We start from the raw sequence: 27,077 nt of genomic DNA on the forward strand, positions 1-27,077 counted from the left end.
GTTAAGCCATGGCTGCTATATCTCAAATTCCTGATACCTAAATAAATAAAACCCTTGTTTGAGATCCATGTATATAAGAAAACAGATTATTTTTATTGTATTTATAACCTACAGTAGGTTGACAGTGAAGAAGAGCTCAGGACAGTAAATGAAAGCATCATCTTTATTGAGATCTCCTGTGTGAGGAAAACATTCAGTTAGTCTTCGAATTGTCTTGAAAGTTAGCTTAAGGTATGTTCATAGCATTGTGGTTGTCATCTTAGGTAATCAGTCTTATGAATTTCTGTTTTTAGGTGTAATCCCAAAGTTCTGTAAAATAAACATAATAATGTTGCTGTTTATAGCTGTTCTAGGTCCCTGTGTTTTTGTTACTATGAACTTGTATCTGATCTTTTCAAGTTTTTGTCTCATGCTGTTTTTTTCCTCAATGCCAAGTAACAGTGGTTTAACAAAATAGATAAGGTTTTCCTTCTATGTCCAGAAGTAGACATTTTAGAGTTGATGTGATCATTTAAGGATGCTTGAACACAGGGCTGTTCTCTTGGTCTTTTCCTCGTAGTTACAATATAGCTGATGCTGTTGCTGTCTTCCTTAGTTCAGCTTCAGACAGGAAGAAGGAGGAAGCAGAAAAGGGCAAGAAGGCTCATATTGTTATGCACACAATGGGTGGGTTCAGTCACTTGGTGGGTGACAGTCCAGTGACCACAACCAAGCAGTATTTAACATGGATTTTATTACTGGCATCAAGTAAGAAGGACACCAGGGGATGCTTCCAAAGGCAGTGCCTCCCCAAACAAAAATGAACACCTGGCTTTTATTTGGGCTAGTTAGCTGAGTCATTGTATTAGAGGTGGAATAAAGGCAGTACAGGCACAGTCATTTATCAGGCTTTTACATACATCAGATGTGTAGGAAATGGCGCATAAGCTCCTTCCAGGGCAGAGATCTTAATATGGTAGGGACGATAGTTTGCTAAAAGTTGATCTCCAGTTTAGCCATTTCTGGACCCAACCACTGGGCTGGGCTTCTTTCTGGAACTTCTTGAAACAGCAAGAACTCAAGGTGCAACAGTTACAAGTGAGTACTTTTTCCTTCTGTGTTTTTGTTTTTTTTTTTTTTTCAGACGGAATTTGGCTCTTGTCACCCAGGCTGGAGTGCAATGGCGCGATCTTGGCTCACCGCAACCTCCACCTCCTGGGTTCAGGCAATTCTCCTGCCTCAGCCTCCTGAGTAGCTGGGATTACAGGCACACACTGCCATGCCCAGCTGATTTTTTGTATTTTTAGTAGAGATGGGATTTCACCATGTTGACCAGGATGGTCTCGATCTCTTGACCTCCCGAAGTGCTGAGATTACAGGCGCGAGTCTCTCTCTTTGACCAAGCTGGAGTGCAGTGGTGCGATCTCAACTCACTGCAATCTCTGCCTCCTGGGTTCAAGCAATTCTCTGACCTCAGCCTCCTGAGTAGCTGGGACTATAAGCATACACCACCACGCCCAGATAATTTTTGTATTTTTAGTTGAGATGGGGTTTCACCATTTTGGCCAGGATGGTCTCAATCTCTTGTCCTCTTGATCCTCTTGCCTTGGCCTCCAAAAGTGCTGGAATTATAGGCATGTGCCATCATGCCCAGCCACAAGTGAGTAACATTTTCACAGTGTTTACCCAAAAATCTGGGGACCCTGGGTTACAATATCACCTTAGTTTGCCCCTAGTCAGGGAGCTTTCTAAAACTCATCCCAGGTCATCTCAAATATTACATCTTATTTAACAGAATTATGTTGTTTCATTGTCTCTCTCTTCCAGAACCTTAAAAATTTTAGGATAGTCTGGCAAGGAGCGGTGGCTCATACGTGTAATCACAGCACTTTGGGAGGCTGAGGCAAGTGGACGACTTGAGGTCAAGACATCGAGACCAGCCTGGCCATCATGATGAAACCCCATATCTACTAAAAATACAAATATTAGCCAGGCGTGGTGGTATGCGCCTGTAATCCCAACTACTCGAGGTGGAGGCAGGAGAATTCCTTGAACCCGGGAGACGGAGTTTGCAGTGAGCCAAGATCACACCACTGCACTCCAGCCTGGGTGACAGAGCGAGAGTACAAAAAAAAAAAAAAAAAAATTTAGGATAGTCCATTATTGCCCCTAGCAAAATCAGTGTTCTTGTAGAAAAAAGCAGAAGTAGATGGATACTGTATTTACAACTTGAAGTCCCTACCACAGAAAGTGCCATACTTTTGGAGCCTTCTGTTACTCCCATAGATTGGCATCCTCATTTTCCGTAACTGTGCCCCTTCTGAAAGCATAAACTACAATATGTCATTCTTACATATTTCAGTGCATTAATATTATTTTTTCCCTTAGCTTTTATTCTCTTAAGTTCCTCAATAATTCAGCTGGTCTTTTTGAATGAGATGATTCTTATCCCCTTCAAATGTTTTGAAGGCAGGGAAGTGATTAATGTTTGTAAGTCAATATATGTTAAAATACTTTATTGTTCATACTCTGTCATTCCCTCCTTTCACAGGTCAGTAGATACGCTTGGTTATAAAGTCTCTAATGTCTGAACTTGTTTGCTTTTCATCACCATCTGCACTGGTTTTATCATTATCTTACTAATATAGGTGTTAAGCCATTGTCATGTTTTCTTTTTTTTGAGACTTAGTTTCGCTCTTATTACCCAGTCTGGAGTGCAATGGCGTGATCTCTGCTCACTGCAACCTCCGCCTCCTGGGTTCAGGCAATTTTCCTGCCTCAGCCTCCTGAGTAGCTGGGATTACAGGCACGCACCACCATGCCCAGCTCATTTTTTAGAGACGGGGTTTCACCTTGTTGACCGGGATGGTCTTGATCTCTTGACCTCGTGATCCACCCGCCTCGGCCTCCCAAAGTGCTGGGATTACAGGCTTGAGCCACCACGCCCGGCCCATGTTTTCTAAATCAAGGCATAACTATTCTTTTTTAAAATCAAGGCATAACTTTTTTTTTTTTTAATTAGTTTTGTCAGGGTCAGTGGATCACATCTATACTCATAACACTTTGGGAGGCGAGTTGGGAGGATCACATGAACGCAGGAGTTTACTTCACTAAATAAAACAAAACAAAGCAAAACAAAAATTAGCTGGCAAGGTGTAGCACACCTTGTATTCCCAGCTGCTTGGGAGGCTGAGGTGGGAGGATCTCATGAGCCTAGGAATTCCAGGATGAGCCCTTGTCTTTAAGATAAATAAATAAATTAGGTAGTTTTATTGAGATATAATTTACATAACATAAAATTCAACCTTATAAAATTCACTGATTTGTAGTATACCACAGAGTTGTGCAACCATGACCACTATCAAATTTTAGAACATCCCTAAAAGAAACCTGCTATCCATTAGCAGTCATTTCTTTTCCTCTTCCTGCCACTTCCGACTTTTTGAAACCACTCATCTACTCTCTGTCTCTGTGGATATGTCTCTTGTAGACATTCCGTATAAATGAAATCATATAATCTGTGCCCTTTTGCATCTAGCTTTCTTTCACTTAATATAATGTTCTCAAGATTTATTCATGATGTAGCATGTTAAGAGAAATTCCTTATCAGATAATGTCTTCATTCTCTTGATTTTGATGAAGACCAATTTATTTTCTCTTTTGTTGCTTGTGCTTTTGGTGTCACATCTATGAAACCATTGCCCAACTCAATGTAACAAAGATATTCTTACATGTTTTCTTCGAAGAGTTTCATAGTTTTACGTCTTATATATTGGTCTCTGATTTATTTTGAGTTCGTTTTGTATATGGTGTGAAGTAAGGTCCTAACTTAATTTTTTTTTATATGAAAATCCAGTTGTCCTGGTTCTATTGAAGAGACTCTTCTTTCCCCCATTGAGTTGTCTTGTAACCATACCAACTTAAAAAAAAAAAAGTCTTTAGAAATACTGCATGAGCCTGGGCACAGTGACTCACACCTCTATTCCCAGCACTTTAGGAGGCCGAGGTGCGCAGATCACCTGAGATTGGGAGTTTGAGATCAGCTTGACTAACATGGAGAAACCCAGTCTCTACTAAAAATACAAAATTAGCCAGACATGGTGGCACATGCCTGTAATCCCAGCTACTCAGAAGGCTGAGGCAGGAGAATCAATTTTTTTTTTTTTTTTTTTTGAGACGGAGTTTCGCTCTTGTTACCCAGGCTGGAGTGCAATGGCGCAATCTCGGCTCACCGCAACCTCCGCCTCCTGGATTCAGGCAATTCTCCTGCCTCAGCCTCCCGAGTAGCTGGGATTACAGGCACGCGCCACCATGCCCAGCTAATTTTTTGTATATTTAGTAGAGACGGGGTTTCACCATGTTGACCAGGATGGTCTCGATCTCTTGACCTTGTGATCCATCTGCCTTGGCCTCCGAAAGTGCTGGGATTACAGGCTTCAGCCACCGCGCCCGGCTGAGGCAGGAGAATCTTTTGAACCCAGGAGGTGGAGGTTGTGGTGAGCTGAGATTGTGCCATTGCAATCCAGCCTGGGCAACAAGAGCAAAACTGTGTCTTAAAAAAAGAAAAAAAAAAAGTGCATGAATAAACATGATTTTTATTTTTAATATTGAATCTGGATATTCAGAAATGGATTAGAGTTTTTAGTTCTTAGATAAGTGCTTATTTTCCTGTTTACAATGACTAGGATAGCAAGTAGCTTGCAGTAGGAACTCTGAATAGGTTTCTTGAATATAAATGGATGGTCTCTTGAGAGGAAATTGAGTGGGTGAATTTAAATGCTGTTGAAACATTCAGTTAGAGATACTGAAATCATAAATATTCTTAATTTTAGAAATAGACTGCTATAATAATTAAGAGGCATAGTGACGAAAGATTCTTTTTGCTTTGAATTTTTTACTTTGATTGTGCTAAGTGTTCATACTTGTAGATGCCAGTGTGCTGCTTTCTCAACTGGCAAATGTTTTTTAGAATAAGTAAGACCTTGGTTCACAATGTTTTTCTCAAGGCTGCTTTAAATTTTGCCTTGAATTTGAAAGCCTATGTAACATTGTATCAGAGCAGCTCTTTTTATGCCTCTGTGTTGGTCATTAATGCTGTTTGCCAGATAGTTTTTGTTTGCATTCTTCGTGTTAGGGGCTGTGACTAATTCTGGCCAATAAGTGAGTTGTGAGAAAAACTGATGTATAAAGAAAGTTGTGTATCCTAGTATTGCTGCAGTATTTAAGTTCCAATATGAAATCTTCAAAGCTGTGTTTTTCTTTTTTTCGGTCCTTGGATCCTGAGGCAGAATTTTGAGGTGATTATTCCCCCTGAGTTAAGAAAGACCTGTCAGTAAGCAATGGACCGCCTGAAGAAGTAAATTTTATTTTAAGTCACAAAGATTTTCTAGTTCTTTGTATAGCTACATAACCTGGCTTACCTTGACTAAGTATTTTTTTCTTGTTAGATTGAGGTTTAAATAAGAGTATTAGAAGTATTTCAGAAGTACTTAGATAAAAGTCAAGGATAAGGGAAAGATAAGATACCTGGTATTCAACAGTTAGCATTTTGAGTTTTAGTTTCTTGCCTTTCTTGTTTACCCCCCTTTTAAAAATTGTTCTTAATTTTCTTGTATGCTTTGTTTCCATTGTCTAACTGGTAAGATAATCATAATCACTGATAACTTCAACTGAAGAATGGTTGTATTCCAGTACATGTTTCTGTTTATAGCCCTTGAAAAGTTTCTCATCTGTTCCAAAGCCCTGCTTCTGTGCATGTTTAGTTCCTTCTACATCAAGAAAGGAATTTTAAGGATCAGAACTATAGAAACATTCAGTTGGTTTCTTTGACCTGTTGAATACTGTTCCTACATTTCAAGGAGTAGTGAATGTTTTACAATGAATGAGTCTTTTGTAATCTTTGTGAAATAATTTGTAAAATTCAGCTAATTGATCTTTTGTCAATAGCAGTACAAGTTAACTTTAGAGAAAAATGTTCTTTACACTACTGGCACTATGTAATTATTGAAATCAGAATTACAGTGTATATTCTTAGTAGTTAAGTATACATTTGCAAAGGAGAATTTCATTAAAAAAAAAAGTAATTGAGGTGTAGTGTCTTTACTGTGAAAAGAAAAATGTTTCCCTGTTTTTTTTTTTTTTTTTTTTTTTTTTTTTTTTTAGACGGAGTTTCGCTCTTGTTACCCAGGCTGGAGTGCAATGGCGCAATCTCGGCTCACCGCAACCTCCGCCCCCTGGGTTCAGGCAATTCTCCTGCCTCAGCCTCCTGAGTAGCTGGGATTACAGGCACGCGCCACCATGCCCAGCTAATTTTTTGTAATTTTTAGTAGAGACGGGGTTTCACCATGTTGACCAGGATGGTCTCGATCTCTTGACCTCGTGATCCACCCGCCTCGGCCTCCCAAAGTGCTGGGATTACAGGCTTGAGCCACCGCGCCCGGCCTGTTTCCCTGTTTTTAAGGTGACTTGTTCTTTCAGTCTCCTCCTCTCCTGAATTTCTTCATATAATCTATGATGTTTGGTTAAGTAAGTGATCACTGTCTTAATATATTTTAAAGACTTGTGTATAGCAAATGCTGTTGTAAGTCTGGCTGGTATTACATGATGATGATGTCTTAAAGTTATTTTTAAATTTGTGTACTTTTTAAGGAAATAGTAGAAGCAAAGGGAATATTAAAACATCTGATGGGTAATTTTAACTATAGTGTATTTTTAACTATGCTAAATCAGTAATGGAGGTGAAGCCAAGTACATTACAAATTTTCTATCTTTTTCTCTTTTGGAGAAAATATTATCTTACGTTAGATACAGTAAGACTTCTAAAACTAGTGGTGAAAAGGAAAACTTTAGACACCCTTTTCATTTTTTTTCTAGTGAAATGAGATTTTTGTAAGGATAGTAAGTAACCTGTGGCTAAGATATATGTTGGGAATTACTTTATTGTCTTTTTATATCTAGTGCGTAATAATAATATATCCTCTTAAGTTTAAGAATTTTTTAAAATAGAGTTTTGCTCTGTAGCCCAGGCTTGAGTGCAGTGGCATTTATGGCTCACCATAGCTGTGAACTCCTGGGTTCCAGGGATCCTGCTGTCAGCCTCCTAAGTAGCGAGGACTACAGGTGTGCACCACCATACCTGGCTGATTTTTAAATTTTTTGTAGAGAGAGGGTGTTGCTCAGGTTGGTCTCAAACCTCTGTCCTCAAGCAGTTCTTCTGCCTTGGCCTCCCAAAGTTCTAGAATTACAATCGTGATTGAGATGGAGTTTCGCTCTTGTTGCCTAGGCTGGAGTGCAATGACACACAGTCTTGGCTTGCCAAAACCTCTGCCTCCTGGGTTCAAGCAATTCTTCTGCCTCAGCCTCCCAGGTAGCTGGGATTACAGGCATGTGCCACCATGCCTGTCTAATTTTTTGTATTTTTAGTAGAGATGGGGTTTCTCCATGTTGGTCAGACTGGTCTGAAACTCTTGACCTCAGGTGATCCACCCACCTCAGCCTCCTAAGTGCTGGGATTTTTTACAGCCGTGAGCTACCGTGCCCGGCCTAAGAAATTCTTAAATGCATTGTGTCACTTCCTTTTACATCTTACTGAAAAATAAAAAAATACAGAAGAACAATGTAGAAAAATAATGCCTACAAAAATGTCTTAAAATTTGTTTTTGATCTTAACGTGTGTAGATGTGTTTTCCCTAACTTGTAAACATTGACATTCAGTAGGGCTGTGTCCTTGGCCTTTGGAAATCTCTGAATTCAAGAACACTCTCATAGAATATATTTCAGTTGAGTAAGATGTATTTGCAGAGTATTCATTCAGTCATGTGAAATGTTTACTTATTGTTTCACCTTGGTTGTTTTTTGAAACAGGGGATTGCTCTTTTGCCCAGGCTGGAGTGCAATAGTACAATCTCGGTTCACTGCCACCTTCTCTTCCTAGGCCTAAGCAATCCTCCCACCTCAACCTCCCAAGTAGCTGGAATTACAGTTGTGCACCACCATACCTGGCTAATTTTTGTATTATTTTGTAGGGATGGGGTCTCACCACATTGCCCATGCTGGTCTTGAACTCCTGGGGGTCCAGGATCTGCCCATCTTGGCCTCCCAAAGTCCTGGAATTACAGACATGAGCCACTGTGCCCAGCCTTTTCAGTTTTGACTAAGATTTTATTTGTTATGTGATGTGCAGTTTGGATATGGTTTAGAGAATTCAGGGGAGCAATTTCATCCCTCCTTATTTCTTAGTAGATTGTATAGAGACTTTTAATCTCATAAGATCTAAACTACCACTGAATTTTATACTGTGTTTTAAAATTCATCTAAAAATTTTGGCTTTCTGGCCTCCCCTGAATGCCTGATTATATCAAAATTTAGTTTTGAAATATTTTTTATAATTTAAGGATACAGCCTTAATAGTTTCATGTCAGTTTAAAAAATATATTATTTGCAGTTGTTCAAAATTTTATCTGTATTTATACCTATATTCTACTTCAGGGTTTCCATCTCTTCCACTTTTGATTTTTTACCCAGAAAATAAGATGAATTTCTAAAATTAGAAACAGCAGTTAAGTATTTAGTGACTGTGTCCTATAGTTCTGGGTGTTTATGTATAGTAGAGTAAAAATTATGGGAAGATATTTTCAAGCTGGTTAGTCAGTGAGCAGCCACAGTTAAAAGCTCAAGGATTGAGTATTTCAGCATGAGAAATAGTGGCAGAAGGATTTCTAATTTACTCTTTGATTGTGTTCAATTCTGAAAAAGTTTTCTTGATGTTCCATTGCAGATTTGAATGTGGTTTTATAATGCCCCAAATATATCATCGCTTATATTTTTTAGAGTAAAGAAAATTTGGGTATTGAGAGTTTACTTTTCCTGATTGAGCAGTTTATCCTTTTTTCTTTAGAAATTATAGTACCTTTTATCGTGATGTTCAGATCGGAATGATAGATCTAGATTATTTAAAATGGGTTTTGGGCCACGAATGATGGCTCACACCTGTAATCCCAGCTATTTGGGAGGCTAAGGTAGGAGGATTGCTTGAACCCAGGAGGTCGAGGCTGCAGTGAGCCACAGTCGCACCATTGCACTTTGGCACAGGCAACAGAATGAGATCCTGTCTCACACACACAAAAAAAGAAAATAAAGAATGGTTTTTACATAACTTAAAGATGACATTGAGCAAACCACTTTAAAATGACACTGATCTTTTTATATAAACAATAGTTTTACATGAAGAAGTGTCATTTTATCCTTCATTTCAAAAATACAGGCCATGTGCAGTAGCTCATGCCTGTAATCCCAGCATTTTAGGAGGCCATGGCAGGAGTATTACTTGAGATCAGGAGTACAAGACTACCCTGGGCATCATGAGACACTGTCCCTTAAAAAAAAAAAAAAGCTAGGCATGGTGGTTTGTGCGTGTAGTCCCAGCTGCTACTCAGGAGGCTGAGGTGCAGGAGATTACACTTCAGTCACTTCAGTCCAGGAGGTTACAGTGAACTGTGATAATGTTGACAGTAAGATCTTGTCTCTAAAAATGAATTTTTTAAATTTAAAAAATACATATAATCATATGCCTGAGAATGGTTTAATATACAGAATATATGAAGAACTTCTAAAACTCAACAACAGAAAAACAACCCAATTTTAAAATGGGAAAGGGACTTTAATAGAAATTTCTACAAAGATACAAAAATGGCAATTAAACATAGGGCAAGATCCTCAGTATCTTTATTGCTAATGTAAATCAAAACCACTGTGAGCTTCAAACTTGCTAGTATGACTATAATTAAAAAAAATGTAAAACCTGGAAAATTATCACGTGTTGGAAAGAATTAGAGACATTGGAACCTTCATATATCGATGGTGGGAATGTAAAATGGTTTAGCCACTGTTGAAAACAGCTTGGCAATTCCTCGAAAAGCTAAACATGGAATTACCATATGACTCAGCATTTCCCCTTCTACATATTTATCCAAAAGAACTGAAAGCATGGACTGAAACAGATAACTTGTATGCCATTACCTTTGTTCAAAATAGACAAAAAGAGGAAATAACCCAAATGTCCAGCAACATATGAATTGATAAAGTGAAATGGATATATAATACAGTGGAATATTATTGGTGCCTAAGAAGGAGTGAAGTTCTGAGGCATGATACAATTCTTAAAAACACTGTACTATGTGAAGTAAGCCAGACACAAAAGGATAGATATATGATTTCACTTATATCTAGAATAGGCAAATTCATAGAGACAGTAAATTAGCGATTACTAGGGGATGAGGGAAGATAAGAATGAGGAGTTAATGCTTAGTGGATGCAGAGTTCGTATTTGGGATGATGAGAAAATTTTGGGCTAGGTGATGCCTGTAATCCCAGCACTTTGGGAGGCTGAGCTGTGTGGATCACCTGAGGTCAGTAGTTCGAGAACAGCCTGGCCAATGTGGGGAAACCCTGTTTCTACTAAAAATACAAAAATCAGCTGGGTGCGGTGGCTCACATTTGTAATCCCAGCTACTTGGGAGGCTGATGCTGGAGAATTGTTTGAACCCGGGAGGCAGAAGTTGCACTGAGCTGATACCGTGCCATTGCACCCCAGCCTAGAAGACAAAAGCAAAACTTCACCTCAAAAAAAGTTTTAGAAACTGTGGTGATGGTTGCATAAGAGTGTGAAAGTAATTAGTGTCATTAAATTATATACTTAAAAATGGTTAAAATGATGTTCTTTATTATACATCTTACTACAATTAAAAAGTACACATGAATACCTTTTCACTAAACTGCCCTCTAGTTAGTATAGAATGGCAAAGTCTATATCATCCATTGACTATTGTGGCCATTCTTTAAATGTTCCTAAATTCCACTGTTTATTTTTATGATAATCAAATTCAGGAAGCATATTATTGTCCTCCTGCTCTCTATGAAAAAAGTATCATGTAGTTTGGAACTCCAGTACATTTAATGTTCATTGAGTGGGTCTATGGGAGAGACTCTTGCTTTGAAAAATCTATGATTAGAATTAATGTCCTGAAGAAAAGTGCTTAGGCTGAGTAGCAAATATAAGATAGAGGGAATCTTCTAAGCACAAGTGTGAAAAAAGTAAAATAGATACATTAGTTGCTATATTAACATGAGCAAATGGCAAGTGTTCCTTCTTCTTATTTTTTTTAATTGAGTTGGAGCCCTGCTCTGTTGCCCAGGCTAGAGTTCACTGGCGTGATCTCGACTCACTGTAACCTCTGCCTCCTGGGTTCAGGTGATTCTCCTGCCTCAGCCTCCCAAGTAGCTGGGATTACAGATGGGCACTACCACGCCTGGCTAATTTTTGCATTTTTAGTAGAGATGGGGTTTCACCATGTTGGCCAGGCTGTTCTTGAACTCCCAGCCTCAGGTGATTTGCTCCCCTCGGCCTCCCAAAGTGCGGGGATTACAGGTGGGAGCCACCATACCTGGCCCCTTCTTTTTAAATATATATTGTTTTTATAATAAATGGCCTCTGTTTCCTCTGTGATCTTAAAAAAATGTTTCATTGTATTTTTATTTTTACATTTATCACCTTGTATTTTTAATCTTTTAAAAAGTGAAATGGGACTGAATTAGTCTGCTAGGGTTTCCATAGCAAAATACCATAGACAGGTAGCTTAAAAACAGAAATTATTTTCTCAGCATTCCAGAGGCCAAAAGTTCAAGATCACAGTGCCCTCAGGGTTGGTTTCTAGTGTGGGTTCCCTTCCTGGGTTGCAGAAGATGGTTTTTTTTGCCATGTCCTCACATGGTCTTCTGTGTGTGTGACAGGGTGAGAGAAGGAAAGAGGAGGTGAAGCTCTGATATTTCTTCCTCTTATAAGGACACTGGTCTTAATCAGATTTCACTTTTACCCATATGACCTCATTTATTCTTAATTATCCCTTTAAAGGTCCTATCTCCAACTATAGTCACATCAGGCATTAGAACTTTAATATATGAATTGGGGGGAAGGAACACAGCAGTTCATAGTAATAACAGAAAAAGTACACAAAGTAGAAATGTATAGCTCAATTAATTATTCTGAAGAACATCAGTGTAACTATCCCCCAGATCAAGAACTAGAACATTGCCAGCCCTCCAGAATCTCCGCAGTTCAACTTCCCAGTCATCACAATTCTTCTACCTAGAGATAATTGCCAACCTTATTTTATGGCAATAATTTTCTTGTTTTATTGTATAGTTTTGCCATCTCTAAGTTTGCATCTTATAAGCAATGTCTGTATGATCTCTCCTGCAGTGTCTTATTTTGTTTTGCCTTGCTGTTTTTTTTAAAATCAGTCTTACCAGAAAGTTGATCAGTTTCATTAATATTTTCAAAAGTTCATATTTTGGTTTTTCATCTTCATTATACAATGTTTGTTTTGTACTTTGTGGATTTCTGTTCTTTCTTCTACTTATATGAAGTTTGTCTGTTTTGCAGTTCTCATTCTAATTTTGTCAGATTGTTAACTCATTCTTTCTCAGCCTCCTTTTTTTCTTTTTGAGACTGGGTCTCGCTTTGTCACCCAGGATGGTGCAGACGTGGCTTATTACCACCTTGAATTCCTGGTCTCAGGTGATCCTCCTGCCTCAGCCCCCTACATAGCTGGGACTAATGGCCTGCGCCATCATGCCGGGCTAATTTTTGTGTTTTATGTGGAGATGGGGTTTTGCCAAGTTGTCCCGGCTAGTTTTGAACTACAAAATTCAAGTGATCCATGCAACACCTGCCTCTGCCTCCCAAAGAGCTGGGATTACAGGGTGTGAGCCCTCATGCCCAGCCTTTGTCCATTTGAGCCTTTAAATTTTCCACTTTATTCTGACACTGTGTTCACAAATTTTGGTATGTGGTACTTTTGTTGACATTTGATTTTACAGAAATAGTTAAAAATTTTGTTGTTTATTGATTCTGCTGGTTTTTCTTCATGTCACCGTATTTTCTCATATATTTGTTTATCTTTGTGTGCTGGGCCCTTCATTTGAAAAATTAGTTTAAATAACTTGATTTCTGGGGCAATTTATTTATTTATGTATTTATTTGCTATAGAGGATTTTTATTTCTTTCATCCAGGTGCCTGGTGATAGGGATAGTCTGATTAACTATCCATTTCTTAGTGTGATTTGAGGTTTTCTAAGCCACAGATTACTCACAGCTGGAGTGCAGATCCTAGGTTTGGACTTCGTTAGATCTATTCTGTGGCTCTATTTTGTGGAAGTCACCAAGTGTATTGCTTGGCCTTTCAACCCAATAAAAGTAGCTGATAGTGCTTTGCTTATTTATCTCCCTGGGTTTCTCACCTTTTCAGGTCTTGGCTCAGTAATTCTTGTCTGTCTTGTTAGTACATGACTTAAAACCCCCAAACTTAAATTATATTTTATCTAGATGTTTTGTAAAGAGCTAGCAGGTTTTGTTTTATTGTTGTTTCTTCGAGGAAGAGTCTCTGTTGCTCAGGCTGGAGTGCAGTGGCACGATCTCGGCTTACTGCAACCTCTGCCTCTCAGGTTCAAGCAGTTCTCCTGCCTCAGCCTCCTGAGTACAGGTGCATGCCACCATGCCGGCCTAATTTTTAATATTTTTAGTAGATGCAGGGTTTCACTGTGTTAGCCAGGATGGTCTTGATCTCCTGACCTGACCTCGTGATCCATCAGCCTCAGCCTCCCAAAGTGATGGGGTTACAGGTGTGAGCCACCATGCCTGGCCACTTATATAAATTTTTAATTATCACGGGAATTGTGGTGCTGTTCTAAAATACCTAGGAAGCAGAAACTCCCACATGGTATTTTAATTATATATATATATTTTTTTTTTGAGACAGAGTTTTGCTCTTGTTATTGAGGCTGGAGTGCAATGGCGCGATCTCGGCTCACCGCAACTTCTGCCTCCTGGGTTCAGGCAGTTCTCCTGCCTCAGCCTCCTGAGTAGCTGGGATTACAGGCACGTTCCACCATGCCCAGCTAATTTTTTGTATTTTTAGTAGAGACGGGGTTTCACCATGTTGACCAGGATGGTCTCGATTTCTTGACTTCGTGATCCACCCACCTCGGCCTCCCAAAGTGCTGGGATTACAGGCATGAGCCACCGCACCCGGCTGTTTGTTTATATGTCTGTACTTTTAGTGGGTGGCCTTATTATTTTTATTTATCTTGTGGGCCCTGAACTCTATTTTTGTGTCTCAGTGTCTTGAGACTACTGAGAGTTCTGTGCAGTTTTCCAGTCTCTCTGTCACTACTTGTAGATCTATTGATATCTCAAGCTGAACAGCAACACTGAATTTTGGGATCACTCTCTGCAGTTACTCTTTTTATTTATTTATTTGTTTGTTTATTTTTATTTCTTTATTTATTTAAGTGGAGCAATTAGACCACTTACATTCAATGTTAATATTGAGACATAAGGCACTGTTAGAGTTATCAGGTCGATTATTAGCTAATGAATTTGTTTTCTTCATTATGTTATTGTATTTTGTTTGTTTGTTTGTTTGTTTGTTTTCTTTTGAGACAGAGTCTTTCTCTGTCACCCAGGCTGGAGTACAGTGGTGTGATCTCTGCTCACTGCAACCTCTGCCTCCTGGGTTCAAGCAGTTCTCTGCCTGAGCCTCTCAGGTAGCTGGGATTACAGGCACCCCCCACCATGCCCAGCTAATTTTTTTTTTTTTATAGTCATGGAACAGTTTTATTTTGATTTTTTATGCTTTTTTTTTTTGAAAGAAAAAAAGGAGAGAAGGAGAGGAAAAGAGGAAGAAAAAGAGGGAGAGAGAACAGGAATATTACTTTATTCTAAAAATGGGTATTAATTATTTTTATTTATTTTTAGTATTTTGCTTCTATAAGACTTACTGTTTGTAACTCAGTTCATAATATCTGATACACAACAAGTGCATAGAAAATATTGACTAGTTTTGGCATGGCTTTAAGAAAAAATTGTGATTGTATACTTTCCTTTGAGCCATAAAGGAAAATTGAGACTACAAGTCTAATTGTTTTATTTGTTGTACCTTCAGTACCAGACATAATAAATTTGGATGTTATTGGCAGTGGAAAATCATGGGATAATTTCATGGGGAATAACTACTTACTGCCTCTTAAATGTTGTTAAAGGAAGATTAATTTCAAAACTGTATGCCGGATAGATTACATATTTTGTCAGGATGCATTTTATAAATATCCTCTAGTATAGTAATTTTTAAAGTGTGGTCCCAGACCAGTTAGCATCAACATTACTTGCGAACTTGTTTGAAATGCAAATTATCTGATCCTGCCTCAGATCTTCTGAATCAATCAAACTATAGTGGTATGGCCAAGCAGTCTGCTCTAAAAGCCCTCAATTAGATTCTCATGAATACCTAAATTAATGAGCTACTGCTGTAACTGAATAAAACAGAATAAGATTTTGATTTAGGTCCCTTAAAAGCTAAAGGTTATTTATCTTTCTAGGATGAGAATATTCTTGGAGAATATTTAACAGAGTCCCAATGTTGACCTTTCTTTAGAATTAAATTTTAAACCTCTATAAAGTTGTTAGGGTTATTAGAGCAAAATTATTATCTCAAATAGTTGAGTTCATTAAAAAATAAAAACTTGTCTGTGTTGCACAGGAGAATGATATCGGTCTAATTGTGGTCAATTACTGGCTTATTTCAATTGCCTTGCAGTATTCCTTAAGGGAATGGATTGTTTATGGCCTAACTTTCTTAATACAAATTTCATTAGAAGTAAATTCTCTATTTTTTCATTGTTTGGAAGGAAATATTTAACATATTCAATATGATGGAACTTCTGTAGAATGTAGCATAATCACAGAAACAGTTTTATCCATCTGTTTCCTAGTCAACTTTAACGTATTTTTTAATGAGGCACAAGATTACTATGTTATGAAAATGTTAACAGTAAGCCTTGTTAAAAGGCTTGTGTAGTCACTTGATTATTCACCTTTTGCTCACTAATTTTATGAGGCCCATTTGGCAAAGTGTTTTAATCCAGAATTTAAAATTGTTCATTTGTAATTCGGCAGGCTTATAAAAAGGGGCATATTTTAAATCTTTATCATCACTGTATAGCCATACTATACTTAACTGAAAGTTTCGTAGCTATTTGAGTATTTAACTACATTGGTTGTTACTTTGAAGGAAAAAACATTTTAACTTTTAAATTTAGCATTAATATTTCTGCTCTTAAAAACCCAATATAGTAGTATGTCATCTATGTATGTACATTGAGCATGCTTCTTACAGTATTTGTTTATCTTCAATTCTGTGATAACCTGTTGCATTCAATTACTTGTTTAAATAATTGGCCAAGTTTTCCCGAGTTGTAGACTGTGAAATGTTTTCAAGTTGATTTGGATTAAAACTTTTTTCAAAGTAGGTAACCTCACTTTGATCACAGAAAATTGAGCATGATCCTGTGACAAGTTTAATTTTAACAGTGTAGCTTCTTGTGTAAACTCAGTCATCTGGTAATGTGAATTAGTTGCAAAGTGATTTTCTCTGTCTTCTTAGAGACTCATTGTTAGATGTTTTCAGACTTGTAAAACATCATAAATATTTATAGTTAAAATCATCCTTAAAATTTTATTTGAACATGCAGCACTTTTTGCAGTGTGAAATTGAAAAATCCATTATTTAGTTTTTACTAAAGGAAAAGTAGAGTTTTACATACGCGTTTGGTGAATATGGTAAATATGTTAGGTTAAAATGCAAATCGAATTTTATAAGCATTTTTGAAATGTGTGAATTCTGTGATAAGGGGGGTTGACTTTGCTACAATTTATTACAAAGCTAATTTATGTTACATTACTTATGTAAAATAGTGTTCTTTGTTTAGCTTCTTAAAGTGGTAGGAGAATTGTATAGTTCCATTGATTGGTTCCATGCAATGGAAATCTGACCTTTAGCAGATGTTTGAGGAATTGCCAGCATAGCATCATCAGCCAACAAGACAGTTTTCCCCTTGTTATTTGACAGGCCTTTCATGCTTTAGTAACATGCCAAAGAAATGTTTAAATTCTTTTTTATAATATCACATACTTTCTAAAATATTAAGAATATATTGAAAAACATTGATAAAATGAGGTAGATTTTTCCTGCAATTATAGATTGCAATTCAGCTGACTTTTAAATGTTCACTATTAGTTTTCCAAGGTAAATGCTGATTGTTGTGTGAATTATGTTTTACTTTGAGACTTAAAATATTTTTGGCTGTGCAGTTAATTGTTATTAGGGTTTGATGTGTTATTTTTTTCCATGATCACGTTTTCCTTGTACAGTTTAAACATTGTTATAAGTTTCTCTTATTTTAGTGTTCTTATTTAATCGCAAGTATCCTCTTTGGTTGGCTTTTTAATTTTTTGATATTGACATGACTTTTTGATAGGGATTAAATGCATCACAGAGCGTCATCCTATCTGGAACTTCTAGCTAAGAGCAGGATACTGCGTGAATCCACTTTAAAGCCTCTTCTCTGAAGGACAGTATTTTTTTAGAAAATGAAATGGGTTCAGCTGTGTAGTTGTGGGAGTTCAGCAGAAACACTGTAAGCTCTGTTTTCTTCAACTTCATGGATTGAGTGTACAGGAAGGGGAAGGAGTTGCCTTAATGTTTAAGAATGAAGTGATGAATTGATAGTATCAGCAGTTGCCAGACTGTATCTTTTCCTGCAGGTGCTTATTTTCTGTAGGGCATTGCAGTTGCTTTTCATTGTGTTAGGTTATGGGAAGAAAGATTTTGAGGAAAGTTTAAGGAATATGATCTTACATAGTTTCATTTTTCAGTTTTGTAACTGATTTGTATGTCTTAGATTTATATACTGAATTAGTTCTGCCAGAGAATTATGGAAAGTTTTGGCTGTGTGTATCACTTTAAAAAAAAAAAAAAAAAAAGATTTGGCCCGGGCGTGGTGGCTCACGCCTATAATCCCAGCACTTTGGGAGGCCGAGGCGGGTGGATCACGAGGTCAAGAGATCAAGACCATCCTGGTCAACAAGGTGAAACCCTGTCTCTACTAAAAATACAAAAAATTAGCTGGGCACGGTGGCGCGTGCCTGTAATCCCAGCTACTCAGGAGGCTGAGGCAGGAGAATTGCCTGAACCCAGGAGGCGGAGGTTGCGGTGAGCCGAGATCGTGCCATTGCACTCCAGCCTGGGTAACAAGAACGAAACTCCGTCTCAAAAAAAAAAGAAAGAAAAGAAAAAGATTTTTTTAAAGCTCATATTCAGTATCAGGAGTTCCAAGAATATGTTAAATTAAAATTTAAAAATTCAAAGCCTATAATTAAGTTTTACTGAATCCACATGGACTGAATTGATGGTTTGTAATACTAGGGCTATTAAAAGCGAGAACTAGTTTCATATGTTGATACATAAAAGCTTTAAAGGAAGCATAATTGATAATTATTTCTCTATTATTGTTACATAATAGTTAATCTTTCATATTGGTAGTTTCTGACAAGTTTTTATTAGATGAGAAGGATTACATAATTTAGTAAACTGGTAGCTTTAAAAAAATAAATAGATAATGACACTAAAATTTATAGATTTAATCCTAATGAGGTATAGCTGATCTGTAATGACTGTGATATTATATATTAATAGTAAAGTCATTGTATATAAGGAAAAATTTTATTAGTCACATCCAAAGTCAGTGGTGTTGTATCCTGAAGAGGATTTTGCCTTATGTGCCGTGACAAGTTACAGAGTTGTCACAGCACGTAAGGCAAAACTGCACTTAAATTCAATTCACTTTTTAAGGTCTTGTTGGGAATATGAATCTATTGTTTGTCAGTTCATCCAGGACAGCTGTCTTTTTATTTTCCTCTAGTGTTGGAGTACCTTTGTTTTTAGACAGAGTCTCACTCCCTTGCCCAGGCTGGAGTGCGTGGCCCTATCTCGGCCCACTGCACTCTCCACCTCCAGGCTCAAGCGATTCTACTGTCTCAGCCACCTGAGTAGCTGAGACAAATTTTTTTTTTTATTTTTTATTTTTAGCAAAGATGAGGTTTCACCATGTTGGCCAGGCTGGTCTTGAACTCCTGACCTCAAGTGATCCACATTCCTTGGCCTCCCAAAGTGCTGGGATTACAGGCATGAGCTACCATGCCTGGCCCAAAATAAATTTTTAATATACACTTTAATAGGAGGATTTTCTTGCATTTAGATTTTTTTTGTATGTCTACATAACTGCAATCACAGTTACCTTTTGAGTACAGTGCTCACATTATGAGAGTCGAGAAAATTATGAGGTAACAAACTCTAACCTTATGGTGATCTGGTTAGACTTGAGATCTCTAAATTGAGATTTAAAAATCACAATATCTAGCACACAGACTCAAATACACATTTTGAAGTTAAAAAAATGAGAAACTTTACTAAGAATGTTTAGTAGATTCAGTTTTCTTAGTTCTTAATAGTTTTAGAAATACACTGTATTGATAGCATACTTTTCAGAAATTCAGATATCTTTGTAAAACTAGGTATTTTTTATTTTTTCAGTATTTATGAGTTACTCTTCACTGTGGTTCTTTTTCAGATTTAAATAGAATCAAGTAACCTTTTATCTTCTTCGGTTCATCTGATATTTTTCAGCGTTTGCAATTTTGAAATTCTCTAATTTTTACCACAAACATTTGTAACTCTTTCATTCAGCTTTTAATCTGAATTGAGGGAGAAATCCAGGGAAAAAGTTTAAATACTTTCTAAAGTTAAAATATTTGCTTTATTTAGTCTTCTTACCAAGGGGCGGGGGGCAGGAAACCTTTTCCATTATCTTATTTATCACTTGATAACTGTTTTTTGTCTCCTAGTCAAACTGAAGAAAAGTTACCTGGCATTATGAGATAGCTATGAAGTGTCTTTCCCCCAACCAGAAAATAGTTTGGCGAAGTATTTAAGACTTCCTCCTTCCCAATAGTTGCCTACAATTTTCCTACAATGTGAGATTGTGTCTCTGTTTTGTAATTCTACTCAGGAAACCTATCTTAAAATCTATACATATTAAATTATAATGTCGTACATTTTAAGAATGTTATTTAACAGAGGTAAATTTACCATGAATACCATATATTTAAGATAGCAAAACATAAAAAGAATAACCTCTTTTAGTATTAAACAGCAGACCAGTTAAAGTCCAGACATTTCTGTCTCCTCAAAATAGCAAAGGTTGCTTCTCTTTGACCTCTTTTTTTATTTCCTCTTTAAGAGATACACACATATACATATGCTTTGGTAAATGAGACCATCCTAAAATTTATAAATTTTGTCATATATCTTTCTATGTGCCTGATTAAAATGGCTTAAGTTGTTTTTTTGTTTGTTTGTTTGTTTTTGAGACAGTCTTGCTCTATCACCCAGCCTGGAATACAGTGGTGCGATCTCAGCTCACTGCACCCTCTGCCTCCTGGGTTCAAGCCATTCTCCTGCCTCAGCCTCTGAGTAGCTGAAGCTGAGACTACAGGTGCGTGCCACCACGTTCAGCTAATTTTCGTATTTTTAGTAGAGATGTGGTTTCACCATATTGGCAAGGCTGGTCTTGAACTCCTGACCTCGTGATCTGCCTGCCTTGGTCTCCCATAGTGCTGGGATTACAAGTGTGAGCAACCGATGCCTGGCTCGTTTAAGTCTTAATGTAACACTAAACTACTTAGTTTTTCGATGGGAATCCCTCATAAACTATGCTTTTTTTTTTTTTTTGAAATGGACTCTTGCTCTGTTGCCCAGGCCGGAGTGCTGTAGCGTGATCTTAGCTCACTGCAAACTCCGAGTCCCTATTCAAGTGGTTCTCCTGCCTCAGCCTCCTGAGTAGCTGAAGCACAGGCCACCACACCCAGCTAACTTTCGTATTTTTAGTAGAGATGGGGTTTCACCATGTTGGCCAGGATGGTCTCTATCTCCTGACCTCATGATATACCTGCCTCGGCCTCCCTAAGTGCTGGGATTATAGGCATGAGCCACCACGCTCCACCTCATACACTGTTCTTAAGTGCAGTTGACATTAGAACATGTGGGTTTGAACTTGGAGCCTCATACACTGTTCTTAAGTGCAGTTAACACTTGAACACGTGGGTTTGAACTTGAAGAGTCAATTTATATGCAGATACTTTTAAATAAATACATTGCAAAATAGAGATTTGCAACAATTTGAAAAAACTCAGGTGAACCATGTAGTCTAGAAATCAAAAAAATTAAGAAAATGTTAGGTATGTCATAAATGCATAAAATATATGTACCTCTCCTTTTATCATTTGGTACCATAAAATGTATACAAATCTATTTAAAAAGTTAAAATTGATCAGTATTTCACATGCTAGACCATAAGGCAAAGAGTTTTAAAAAAAAATTATCAGAACTTCAATCCACACACAGACTGACATGGTGCTATTTATAGTAGAGAGAAATATAAACAAACAAAGATAAAGTATTAACTCATAACTGCATAAAATTAACTTTAGTAAATGCTGTGATAATTTTTTAAGCCACCTCCTGTTTTTACTGTGGTGAGTTCAAATTTTGTGAATGTCTGCTTAAAACTCAGTGTGATACTGATAGCTCTATGTGAACAGTTCACCTCTCCACTAAATAACACATTACAGTAAGAAATGATCTCTCGGCTGGGCCCGGTGGCTCACACCCGTAATTTTAGCACTTTGGGAGGCCAAGGTGGGTGGATCACCTGCGGTCGGGAGTTCAAGACCAGCGTGACCAACATGACCATCTCTACTAAAAATACAAATGTACATGCCTGTAATCCCAGCTACTTGGGAGGTCGAGGCAGGAGAATCTCTTGAACCCAAGATGCAGAGGTTGTGGTGAGCTAAGGATATGCCATTGCATACCAGCCAGGTCAAAAAGAGTGAAACTCCATCTCAGAAAAGAAAAAAGAAAAAAGTGATCTCTAACAGTCCTTGCATGATTTTAAAAGGTGTTTAGTGCAGTCTCACAAACCTTGAATAATAGCATGGGACAGAAATTTAGGGATTGATAAGTATAGTACTCTAGGTGTATTTTCTCTTCCTTGTGATTCTCTCAATAACTTTTTTTCTCTAGCTTACTTTATTGTAAGAATACAGTATATAGTAGACATACAAAACATTTGTTAATGGACTATGTCATTGGTAAGACTTCCAGTTAACAGTAGGTTATTTCTAGTTAATTTTATGGGGAGTTAAAAATTACACTCAGCTTTTTGACTGGGCAGGGTGTTCTCAGTCCCAACCCATGAATTGTTCCAGGGTCAATTGTACATATCTCTTTGTGTTTTTTAAAAACACATTTTTGGCAGGGCACAGTGGTTTAAGTCTATAATCCCAAGATTGGGAGGCTGAGGAGGATTACTTGAGACCAGGAGTTTGAGGCTAGCCCGAGCAACATAGGGAGACCCTTGTCACTGGGGGCTGAGGGGAGTAGGGGAAGGCTGAGCACAGTGGCTCACACCTGTAATCCCAGAACTATGGGAGGCGAAGGCAGGCAGATAGCTTGAGCTCTGGAGTTCTCAGGAGTTTGAGACCTGTCTGGGCAACATGGCAAGATCCTGTCTCTATTTAAAAAAAAAAAAAATCAGACCAGGCGCAGTGGCTCACTCCTGTAATCTCAGCATTCTGGGAGGCTGAAGGGGGCAGATCAATAGGTCAGGAGTTAGACGCAATCTTGGCCAACATGGCAAAACCCCGTCTCTACTAAAAGCACAAAAATTAGCTGGGTGTGGTGGCAGGCACCTGTAATCCCAGCTACTCAGGAGGCTGAGGCAGGAGAATGGTGTGAACTCGGGAGATGGAGGTTGCAGTGAGCCAAGATCACGCCACTGCACTCCAACCTGGTTGATAAGAGCAAGACTCTGTCTCAAAAAAATAAAATTAGTAACACATTTGTATCTACTCATGTAACTACCACTTAGATCAAAATAAAGACTGTTTTTCGCTTACTGTAGCTAACCTGGTACCTCTGCCTAGTTTATGCCGCCCCTCTGTTCTGTTAATCTCAGTTCTATCACCAAAGATGACATTTGCCTATTGTTTAACTTGATAGAAATGGAATCGAGTGGCTTTTTACACTCAATATAATGTCTGTGAAATTTATTGTATTATATTCCTAGGGCTGTCATAACAAATCACAACAAATTTTGTGGATGGAAACAATAGAAATATATTCTTTCATTGCCTTGAGGACCAAAAGTCCAAAACTTCTTTATTAAATGGGTCATAGACTGATTAGTAACTGGATTTACTTGTCTTTCTCCATAAATGGTTACAATATTTTAAAGTAGGAATACCTAGGGTCTACTTGTCATTGGTTTCTGTAATAGATAATTGACAGTTCTTCCGGGCATTTAGAAAGGGGCAGTGAGGTCTTTCAATATCCAGAGAAGACACTTCCTTATCTGATCTTTTTATTTATTCAAATATGTATATTTATTGATTACTTCCTGTGTGCCAGGTACTGTGTACAGCCTAGACTTTATTCTGTAAAGGAAAATTAAAAATCCCAGGACGCCTAGAATCCTTATGCAAAAAGAAAGTTAATCCTGGAGTCTGAGTCATGCAATATAAAGTAGTTGTTACCAACATTATGCATTAACCAGATCCCCCTGTAAATGTAAAAGGCATCTATGAAAGACTGCCCCCACAGATCATTGAAAAGCAAATGCTTTGCTAGTCTCCCACAAACAGAAACATGCCAGTTATAACTTCAGGTCTGCAATCTAAGTCAAGCTCCTAAAACTAAGGTCTGTACTGTGCCACACTGATGATGTCATTTACAAGCTTGTCTTCTTAGGTGCAGAACAGAGACAAAACAGTCATTCTTCCACTGACCCAGAGATGTCTGAGTAATTGATTCTTTTTTTACTTTTTTCCTTCATTCACCTAATCTTATGTGAAACATAGTTTTTACTGGATACGAATTAAGTCTCACAGGAATTTAACCATTCTCCTGACTGCCTACTTGCTCCTATTCCTACATGCCTTCCTGGATTTAAGGAAATGCATAAATAGGAAACCTCCTGAAAATCTCTTTGGAAAAACAGTTACGTATGTGTTGGTTTTTCATGATTGGGCCCTAAAGCTGGCTTAATAAACCTTGACTGGCTGAGACTTTGGCCTCAGTCACTCATTTTGGTTGCCAATTCCATCCCTCCTAGAGTTTTTTGTGTATGGAAGTTGTTTATATATGTAGTAAGATTTCAGTTACAAGTGGTTTGTAATGACTGCTTTTGAAATGCTAGTACTTATTAAACATTAGTAATTTGTGAAATTAACCTGCATGAGACTTAAGAGAGACCATTAAAGCAAACATTTAAAGTTTTATTTCTAAAATATCAGCACAGTTTTTGGTTAGTTACTTAGTATATGTTGACTTTTAATTTTTTTGGAAAATAATGATATGTACTTGCCACTGATTAATCAGATACTCCCCAAGTTATGTTAAATCATTTCAGTACATTCAGGTTTGTATATTAGGTATCCTGTCAATTTTATCTTCTTTATGAAATCTTTCCTTAGGCCTTTATATCTGTACTGGCCCTCCAGACCTCTTGATTTTATGTCACTATCATCCTGGTGATTTCCTTGCCTCTCTCTTTTGCTGAATTCTTTTCCTGGATTTCTTGTCTTATTTTATTCTCTTGTATTGATGGAGTGTGTGTGTGTATATATATATATACATTTTTTTTTTTTTTTAAGAACTACCTTTAGGATATACTTGATGGCCTGTTCATCTGAAAATATCTTAATTTTATCCTCAGACCTGACTAGATACAGCATTCTAGATGAAAGATTAGAAATAATTTTTCCTCAGAATTTGGAAAGCATTAATCGTGACTTCCAGTTTCTGAATTTGCTTCTGAAAAGTCAGTCACATGCCATTCTGATTTTTGATCTTTAATGTAAATAAAACTTGTGGGATCTTGTCTTGTGTCTCTGCTTAGAAATTTTATAGTGACATTCCTAGATATACATTGATTTTTATCTATTGTACTTAACTTTTGAGGAGTTGCTTTTAAGTTTTGAAATTTATGAGTTTTAGTTCTGTAAAGTTTTCTGAATTGTTTCTAAGATTCTCTCTTTTCTCCATTATTTTTCTCTTTCCTGAAACCTGTGTTGGGATATTGAACCATATCAATCCGATTTTCCCCTTTGTCTCCTGTATCCTTTATGTGCTAATTACTGGGAAAATTTTTCGCCTTCCTTTTCTAAACCTATTGTATTTTTTATTTTGTGCTATCATAATTCAATTTGCTAAAGATTTTTTTTCTTTTTTTTTTTTCTCCCCCTCCAAATCATTATATTTTGATAGCATCCTTTCCTTTTGATTATGGCATTTTACTCTTACCTCATTGAAAACATTTTTAAATGTTTTATTCTTTTTCTTCTGTTTTTTTCCTGTCATGTTTTTCTCTGTTTATGTTTTAGTCTGTATTTTACATCTTAATGTTTTCCTCACATGAAATTTCTGACAGTTCTTTTTGACTACTCATATGTAATAGAGTAACACTAAAAAAGTACAGTGGAAGTTCTGAGTATGTGGGTGGACTATGTTGGATGTCATCTTATGTGTCTGATATCTGGTCATTTCCATGGGAGAGCCTAAATGTCTGTGTATTTAGATCTTTTAAAGTGGTTAGGTTTCCAAAAGAAATCTATCAGTGTTTTGTCTAGCTTTCAGAGTTATGCCCTATGAGGGAAGAAGACTGAGGATGAAAGGAGGGTCTAGTCCTAGACATATTTCATTATGTCACCTTTCACTTAGTTTTTCTTCTGTTTCAGTGGTAATAATCTGTGCCTCAACCTGCTTTAATATGCCTCTTGGTCCAGGGACTCGCTGATAACCTTTTCTAAGAAATAAATCTTTTCTTCCTACCATAATGGGAAAGGAGACAGTTGCTAGGCTAGAGTCAGGCAGAAATCTGTGAGTCTAGCTGCTGCTTAAGTAGACCAGTCAATCTTCCTGTTAGCCCTCCTTTACCCCTACTCAATTTTTGAATCTTTTGGGCATAGCTTATCTTTGTTTATTTTGCATATTAATCAGGTTTCCCTAATATTCAGCTTTAGATTAAACTCCCCCCCCCCCTTTTTTTTTACTAAGTCAGCTACCACTGGTTTTGAGTCCTACATGCATTTCACAATTTGTCTTTTGTAAACAAGTGTCTTGACTGAAGTGTAAGGATAGAGCCTATGGAATATATTTGAAGACATTTTATCAGTTTTACTTTAGTTCTTGGTTAATATTATAAGTTATGGTTGTTTATCCCAGCCATGAGTACCCGGTTGTGCTGTATTATTGAGTTTTTATCATTTTATTCCTAAGAATATTTTTCCATACTATTTTGCTTAAAAAAAAAAACCAAAAAACTAGTGTTGGATTAGTTATACTAGCCTACCTAAAAAAAAGAAATTTATTGATAATGAAAAAGTTTAACATCACTTGTAGGAAAATAAAATTGCCTCTTGATGTAGCCTTTTTTCTTTTTTCATGCCATTAACCTGCCTTATAAATAATAACTTCTGGACTTTGATATGGACACATATTGATGGATTGATTGTTAAACTTTTACACTTGAATCTTCTGTGATTCTTTTATATATATATTTTCTAGGAAACATTTTTCTTCATGTCCAAAATTGCTTATTAAAAATTGTTCTCTTCCAGTATTGTTTTGCACACATTAGAGTTGCATACATGCCTAATTAGGCCTGTGATTAGTTAAGCTCTACAAATATCATTGCTGATGTAGCCTGACAACATAATAAGAAAGGTACCAATCAAAATCAGCACAGTGGCAAGTGTGATGGGGGACCTTAGGAGGACTTTTCTTAAACTGAAGATCAGGGTTAGCCATAGTCTGTGCTAACGAGCCTTGAGTATTTCACTTCACTGCTGGGGATTCCAGTAGCCAGGCTGGTACAGGACGGCATCATAATACGCTGATACAGTTTGATATTAACTGTTCATTCACCTGCATGAAAACAAGAAATCATGGTGGGTGTGAGGGAGAAGGGAGATGAATGCTTATTCTTGGCAAAGAGGATTCGGAGTGCCTTTCCAGATCACCTGCATGCCCATAGCTCACCCACTGTTGGCAGCACCCAAGGCCATATGGCACAGCCCACCTAATTGC

General features: G+C 37.3%; 1 protein-coding gene across 11 annotated transcripts in view; it reads left to right on the forward strand.

Annotated features, from left to right (window-relative positions):
- JMJD1C (jumonji domain containing 1C) overlaps positions 1-27,077 on the forward strand; it is a 380,550-nt gene that overhangs the window by 96,052 nt on the left and 257,421 nt on the right. The gene's annotated exons all lie outside the window — the stretch shown is intronic.

This window comes from Callithrix jacchus, chromosome 12 (assembly GCF_049354715.1).
Source record: "Callithrix jacchus isolate 240 chromosome 12, calJac240_pri, whole genome shotgun sequence".
Classification (NCBI taxonomy): domain Eukaryota; kingdom Metazoa; phylum Chordata; class Mammalia; order Primates; family Cebidae; genus Callithrix; species Callithrix jacchus.